This window comes from Suricata suricatta, chromosome 1 (assembly GCF_006229205.1).
Source record: "Suricata suricatta isolate VVHF042 chromosome 1, meerkat_22Aug2017_6uvM2_HiC, whole genome shotgun sequence".
In the NCBI taxonomy this organism is placed as follows: domain Eukaryota; kingdom Metazoa; phylum Chordata; class Mammalia; order Carnivora; family Herpestidae; genus Suricata; species Suricata suricatta.
The window spans coordinates 38,488,787-38,497,040 of record NC_043700.1 but is presented as its reverse complement, the minus strand read 5'-3'; the positions used below and the strand labels follow the sequence as shown (position 1 = coordinate 38,497,040).

At 36.7% G+C, this 8,254-nt stretch overlaps 1 protein-coding gene and 1 pseudogene across 3 annotated transcripts in view; both read right to left on the bottom strand.

The window, feature by feature from the left end:
- Positions 1-8,254, bottom strand: part of PSD3 (pleckstrin and Sec7 domain containing 3) — a 442,746-nt gene that overhangs the window by 323,370 nt on the left and 111,122 nt on the right. The window lies entirely within an intron of this gene.
- On the bottom strand, positions 1,739-2,715 carry LOC115289605 (annotated as a pseudogene).

Here is an 8,254-nt window from a genome sequence, read left to right as displayed (position 1 = left end):
TTTCCCTAATCCTAAATACATATTAATAAGAAGCTATTATTAAAAAATAGGTATTTGTAAAGAAAATAGAAATGAAGCCTAAACTAAAGATTCTTAACCAAAATAACTTGTAGTGAATAGCCAAGTCTCTTTGATTCCCTTAGAGTATCTGATATGCCTTTGGATCAAGATTTAAATCATTCTCCCCACCTACCCACACACACACACACACACACACACACACACACACACACACACACAGTTTAAGAACTGATGGGGAGCCTGGATGGCTCAGTCAGTTAAGCATCCGACTTCTGCTCAGGCCATGATTTCATGGTTCATGGGTTGGAGCTGCACATCAGGCTCTGTGCTTCAGACTCTGTGTCTCCCCTCTCTCTCTGCTCCCCCTCCCCCCCATTCTGTCTCTCTCAAAAAATGAATGAATGTTTAAAAAAATTTTTTTTCAAAAGCTGATAAATTCCAGTCAAAGACTGGAACATAATTTACAGAATAGTTTTGATTTGCCAGTTAACAAGTTCATTATTAAAACCTTGTACAATGAAACCTTATTAACAGAATCTTATGAAAATACTTCTGCCTATATAGTTTATATTTGATTATTCAAGTTACTTTGGATTTTATGTTTGTAATTACATCTCTAGTTCAAACCTAAAGACTGTATTTTATTCCTACCTATACCTTTTTAAGTTATCATGTTTCTATTAGGAAGAAATAAAAAAGTTGAAAAAAGAACTGGAAAACTTTGATCCTTCATTTTTTGAAGAAATTGAAGAGCTGAAGTATAATTACAAAGAAGAAGTAAAAAAAGAATATTCTCTTGGAAGAGAAATTAAAAAAACTTTCTGAACAATTCGGAGTTGAATTAACCAGTCCTGTTGCTGCTTGAGAACAGTCTGAAGATGAAGCAAGTCCTGCTAATCTCCCGATTTATTAAAGGCCATCTAACTGTAGTTTTATTTAACTGTTTATTAACTTCGTAAGTTAAGATTCCATCAGGATATCAAGTCTCTGACCTTCATGATTTCTGTTTCCATATCCTGTACCTTGGAAGTTTTAGTAAAATTTACTAGATATCCAATTTAAAATTAAATTGGAAATTTACTAAAATTTAGTAAATTTTAAAATTTGTAATTTAAAGTATGAAATTTTAAACATTAAAAAAGCATATTTCTTAAGAGTTTTAGATTCAGTTAGGACTATCAAATGAGTTATGAATTTCTGTACATTCATAATTAAGTTTTTTTAAAGAGCATGGGGGTGAACTTTAATAAATTTAATATTTAAAATTGGGCTTTTACATTGATTACATATTTATATATGTTAAGACTATTTTACATATATGTACTTGTATATAAACATGAAGTTACAGCCACAGGTTAAGTGTCTAGTAAGATTAAAGTTACCTTTTTAAACTCTTTAATTTTGAAAGATGATGATACAGAATTGTTCATTTAACTGCTGTTTGTAAATTACTCCCCAATTATGGTAGACAAAATCCAATCTTTGTACAAGCTGGGAGATACTATTACATTTTTAAGTCTAGTGGTTGGAATTCATTTGCTGCTTCTAAATAAAATCTTGAATAGACATTTGCAACTGGGAAATTCATTTCTTCAAATGCTAGAAGACGTATTACTATAATAGACACTGAACCTTGAGGTTTTTTTTGCCTTTCACACATGGCGAATATTCACGATTTAAATGTAACAATAAAGCTCTTTTTAATTGCATTTCTAGTTCATACATCAAGTATGATATCTCTGAGTCTGCCAAATTTCTGATTATCTGTTTTTGAAAAAAGATTAAACAAACATTTAGTATCAAAGGCATGGTCATACTTGTTCAGGTTCATATTGATATAACTGGTTTTGAGTTCATGTAAGTATCTGGAATTGGCCAGCATAAACCAAGATGATGGCGATGAACCTTGATTAAACAGCCATCATTGCAATGCCATACTATTCCTTCAATTTTACCCTCTCTGCAACCTTCAAACCAGGATAATAGATCATTGTGCTCTAAGGCTGGTAGATTTCTTATTTGAAATGCCCCGTGTGGTATAAGAAGATGTAATGGATGCTTCTTGCTTCCTAACCCATATGGGTTTCCATTTATATTTGTTCCAATAAGCTCTAGTGTTTGTTCTAGGAGATCTGATAGCGGCACTGCACTAATTTCCAAAAGACCAGGATCCGCAGGATGATGCTTCAGTACCAGGGCAACTTGAAATTCATAATTAACCACAGAGGAATGCCAGCAATACTGTTTATTGTTTTTCTCCACTGGTACCCAACCAGGAATGTGTCCATTTTCATCAGGCATCGGATTCCCATTTAACTGTTCTATTTCCTTCACTGGTATCCAGCACTCTGGAACAGGTTTGAAGTCCTCCTCAACATTCCAAAAAAATTCTTTTGAGTTTTGTTTTGAATGTAGAAAATTTTTAAATCTTTTCTCAGCTAATTTGTTAGGTTTTCTATCTAGTCGAGCCCAAAGGTATGGCTTACCTTTATAGTTAGTAATATAACAACATGTTCCATCCACTTTTTCTGTTGGAATTGCACTGTATATATCTGCATCTAATGCCTTGTGACTTATAGTTTCAGCTGCCAAAACTTTAAATGGTTGATGCTCCCTTTTGGTGGAGGGCTGTTCTTTCACCTCCGTCACAAACACACACGGCATTTTCCACTGCACCGAACCTAGGCGCCTCATGGTAGACCCAACAGGCAGTCCGAACGCTGAGCGTGTTTCCAAAACAGTACCCCTACCAGGAAATCGTCCCCTGCAAACAGCCGCGGTGCTCAAGCCACGCACACTGCGCACCCAAGCACGGCGGCAACCACTTTCATCAATTTTTAATTCAATCTTTCCTATTTAAAAATAAAATATGTAACTGATGTAGTAGACATGCAAAAAAATGTGTTCTCAAAGTCAGTACCATTATGGAGATATGAATACAAAGAAATAAGTGAAAACAACTGCAATCTCTAAGAGTGATCAGAAAATATACCTTAGAGGGCGCCTGAGTAGCTCAGTCGGTTAAGCAGAAAATATACCTTAGCACATAAAAGTGGGAAAATGAATGGGGAAAAGATGAAATCAGAAAGAGTTCCCAGTATTTTGTAATACGAAAGCATGAAGTCTTTATTTACTTATTTATTTATGAGAGGGTGCAAGTAAGCAAGGGGGTAGAGAGAGAAAGGGAGAGAATGAGAATCCCAGGAGAGGCGGGTGTGTGTGTGTGAGAGAGAGTAATGGGGCTCAAGCATCCCCCAAATTGGGGCTTGAACTCATGAACTGTGAGATCATGATCTGACCCAATGTCAGACACTTAAACTGATTTAACCACCCAGGTGCCCAGAAAGCATAAAGTTTTAATCAAAACACTAGCAGATTTCCTGGCAGGATGGTGACAAGAAAAGATGCAACATAGTGAAGAAAGCAGTGCTTTCTTTACAGGTGCTAAGTAGCTACATTAACTACTGCATGAATATCTTCTATACTATTTACTCAGAATGCAGAAAGCAATTCCAAGAAAAAGGTATTTCTCCTTTCAAAACCAGTAAGAAATGACACAGAAGAAGGATGGGTTTCCCTTAGCAGAACTCCAATCCTCATGAGTACAGCTTCATGTTTGGGTGGAAGTGGGGAAAACAAGGAAAGAAAACAGACACTGGTAAGACCTAGGAAGAAAAGTCTGGAAAGGCTCTGGAATGCTTACTATGCACTTGAAGTTTAAAAAGCAGGCTGTACTGGTTTTATTATTCTAGCTTTTATGTCCACATTCTTTAGAAGACTAAATAAAAATGAACATAGGCAGTTATCCTTTGTATTTTTAAAAGGTTGGAAAGAAGTATTCTAAGACTTTTTGTATAGATGCATGTGTTTCAAAATGAAAATGTATACACAATCTTTTAAAAAAGGTTTATAAATAAATTAGGTTAAAGAAAGATAAGTGGTACAAAGTAATACTTATAAAAAGGATTTTTCCTTTATGTGAAATTACTGTTTAAAAACAAAACAAAACAACCATGAGGCACCTGGGTGGCTCAGTCGGTTAAGTGTCCAACTTCAGCTCAGGTCATAAACTCACATGATCTCACGTGGGTTCAAGCCTTGCGTTGGGCTCTGTACTGACAGCCCAGAGCCGGGAGCCTGCTTCAAATTTTATGTCTCCCTATCTCTCTGCCCCTCCCCTGCTCCCTGTCTCTCTCTCTCTCTCTCTCTCTCTCAAAAATAAAATAAAGACATTAAAAAAAGGAACCCCAAACCAACAGTGGATAACAGCTATAGTTTTTATAGAGATGCCACAGAGGCACAGCATCTCTCCACAGAAACTGCCATTGTACTGATGTTTTATCATCCACCCCCATAGCAGGGTACAAAGTCCTCTTTTATGGAAGGCCACATTCCCCAGGTTTTGATAAGCAGATTTGGAGTTCTGAAAAATTTAGAAATATGTAAGAAACTTTTCAGACTTTGATATGTAATTCTACTGGGTTCTGACAGCTGAAGAAAGATTGATACAAAAGTCACATTACAAAATGGGCCATCCATTTAAAAATGATACCTCTACACATTAAATGTGTAATTTTTTTGATATCCCTGCTTTTCTACTACATTAATCTAAAAAAATCTGACTTTATGCTACAGTGGCCCGAATAGCTCAGTGGAAATAATAACCAAAACAAATGGTGCACATTCATGGGATAAGTACATCACACACTGTCATCTTTCCTTTCTCTACCCTGGCACTTAAACTATTACCCCCATCCAGAGTTGGCCTACACCTTGACTTTGGCTTTGTGAGACCTGGAGCAGAAAAATTCAGGTCAATTCAAACCTGTGACCTACAAAACAGTAAAAATCAATCTGTGTGGCTTTAAGCTTCTGAGTTTATGGTAATTTGTTACAAGAGCAATAGAAAACTAATATGTTTTCTTTTGTACTTTATCCCACTCAATAATCAGAATCATTTAAGGAGTTTTCAGAAATGCATATGGACCTAGAGATTTGAAACTGCTGAGAGAGAGGAGAGAGCTGAGAGAAGACACCATGATTTTGTTAACAGCTCCACAAATGACATTTCACCCAAATTTAGTATTAGCATCACTGCCGTTAGTTCCTACATGCCCATTCCTAGGACATTCCCACCCTCGCATCCCCAGAGTAAAATCCTTTTCTGATTTTTTTTTTACCATAGATTAGTTTTGCTTACAGCAGAACTTCATAGATCATATAACCATGCATTGTATACATTTGTTTGTAAAGCATCTTTCATTCATGAATTTGTGAATTGGTAGACCATTCCTTTTTACTGAATACCACATTGTACATACACCACAGTTTATCCATTCACCTGTTGATAGACATTTGGGTTGTTTCCAGTACAGGGTTATTATGAAGAAGGCTGCTACAAATATTTTTGTGACCTAGGCTTTCATTTATTTTGAATTGCTGGATCATTGCTGGTAAGTGTATGTTTAGTTTTTTAAGAAAGTTCAAGACATATCTTAAAAGAGTCTATTTGAGTGAGAATATGTTAGTTGCCTATTTTTTCTCCTCTCACCTCAAATGATCTTAATGTACAGCCAGAGTTGAGAACCACCAGTATGGTGGTTTTATTAAAAACTCCTTCAGGGCAGGATGCATGTCTCACTCATCTCTGCTTTCTCCAATATATTTAGCACAGTCTTTACCAAAGCAGAAAATTCATGAATTCTATCAAATTTCATCTTAATCCAGTGACAGCTTTTGCCATTCATGGCAAATCTATTAAGTATGCCTTTTATACCTAAACATAATTAGATTATTATTTGAAGTAAAGCATTTCATAATCTGTATAACCGTAAGTCCAATATTTGTTTTCCCCACCAAATTCTGAGCCCCATGAGCGCATAACCATAAGGGCTGCACCCCAGAATCCAGCACAGAGACTGGCCCATAGCAAGACTTCAACGAATGAACAATATGCTTTGGGGAAAGAAAAACTCTTTCTCCTAAGTAATTGGTGTGGTTATTTAAGTTAAAACAACAAGGTACCTAATTTTCCTCGAATCTAGGAGGGTTTTAGGTCTATAGGCTCTCAAAATTTGGGAGAACCAAGATCCTTCTGACAATCTGATTAAAATTATGGATCTCCTCACACACTCTCTCTCTCTCACGGTCTCTCTCTCAAAAAAAAAAAAAGATGGAATTATGTACATACTCACACACATTCACAATTCTGCATATAATATAAAGCTGTTCACATGATCCTCACAAAGACTAACCATGGTCAGAAATGACTGCACTGTTGTTTACATAAAACAGCAAGTATTTATTGAACATCTGATTTGTCCTGAAATTACACTAGGCGTAAGAGATACTGTGACCAACAAGACACAGTCTCTGTCCTTAAGAATAGGGTCAGGGAAAAATGGATAAGGGAAATGTCATATAAACACACACACACACACACACACACACACACACACACACACACACAGGAATATTATACAGCCAAAAAAATGATGAGATCATGCCATTTGATAAAATGTGGATGGTTGTAAGGATATTCTGCTAAGTGAAATGAGCTAGTAAGAGAAAGACAAATACCACATAATTTCACTCATATGAAATTTAAGAAACAAAACAAATGAGCAAAGGGCAGGGGAGATACAAACCAAAAACCAGACTCTTAACTATAAAGAACAATCAGATGGTTACCAGAGGGGAAGCGGATGGGGGGATGGATGAGTTAGGTGAATGGGATTAAGAATACACCTATCTTGATGAGAGTAATATATGGAATTGTTTTTTTGTTATTTTTTTAATGTTTTTTATTTATTTTTGAGAGACAGAGATACAGCGCAAGGAGGGGAGGGTCAGAGAAAGGGAGATACAGAATCTGAAGCAGTCTTCAGGCTCTGAGCTAGCTGTCAGCACAAACCCAACACGGGGCTCAAACCCACAAACCGTGAGATCATGATCTGAGCTGAAGCCAGACACTTAACCAACTGAACCACCCAGGCGCCCCTAGGTTGCATTCTTAAGGAATAAGTGCTTCTGACTGCTTCTAGAATTAAGCAACCACATGATAATATGACTTGCCTTAGGATTAAGTACTGACTTCCCTCGGTGGTCTTTTTCAAATGGCAGTATGTGGAAATGAACATAGTAGTCATATCTGAAAGTATCAGAATTTTCATTTTTTTTATTTTGTTTTTTATTTTATTTTTTAAATAGTTTATTGTCAAATTGGTTTCCATATAACAGCCAGTGCTTCTCCCCACAAGTGCCCCCCTCCATGAACTTCACCCCTCCCCCCTCCACTCCCCCTTCAGCTCTCGGTTCGTTCTCAGTATTCCATAGTCTCTCATGATTTGTGTCCCTCTCTCTCTCTGTAACTCTCTTTCCCCCTTCCCCTCCCTAAGGTCCACTGTTAGGTTTTTCCTGTTAGACCTATGAGTGCAAACATATGGTATTTGTCCTTCTCCGCCTGACTAATTTCACTAAGCATGACACCCTCAAGGTCCATCCACTTTCCTACAAATGGCCAGATTTCATTCTTTCTCATTGCCATGTAGTACTCCATTGTGTATATATACCACATCTTCTTGATCCACTCATCAGGTGATGGACATTTAGGTTCTTTCCATGTTTTGGTTATTGTTGGCATTGCTGCTATGAACATTGGGGTACATGTGCTCCTATGCATATCTATGCGCCAAATTCGGGAGTGCCCAAATACATAAAACAATTAATCACAGAAAGAAACAATCTTATTGACAAAAATGTGCTAATTGCAGGGGACTTTAATACTCCACTGACAGCAATGGATAGATCAACCAGACAGAAAATCACTAAGGAAACAATGGACCTGAATGACACATTGGAACAGATGGAACTGATAGATATATTTAGAACTCTGAATCCTGAAGATAGGAAATTCACCTTTTTTTCGAGTGCACATGGCACATTCTCCAAGATAGATCACATACTGGGGCATAAAGCAGTCCTCTAGAAGTATAAATGAATAGAAATGATGCCATGCACACTTTCACAATGCTATGAAACTTGAAATTAACCACAGAAAAAAGTCTGGAAAACCTCCAAAAAATGTGGAGGTTAAAAACCACCCTACTAAAGAATGATTGGGCTAATCAGACAATTAGGGAAGAAATTTTAAAAAATATATGGAAACCAGCGAAAACGAAAGTACAATAATCCAAAATCTCTGGGATGCAGCAAACGCAGTCCTAAGAGAAAA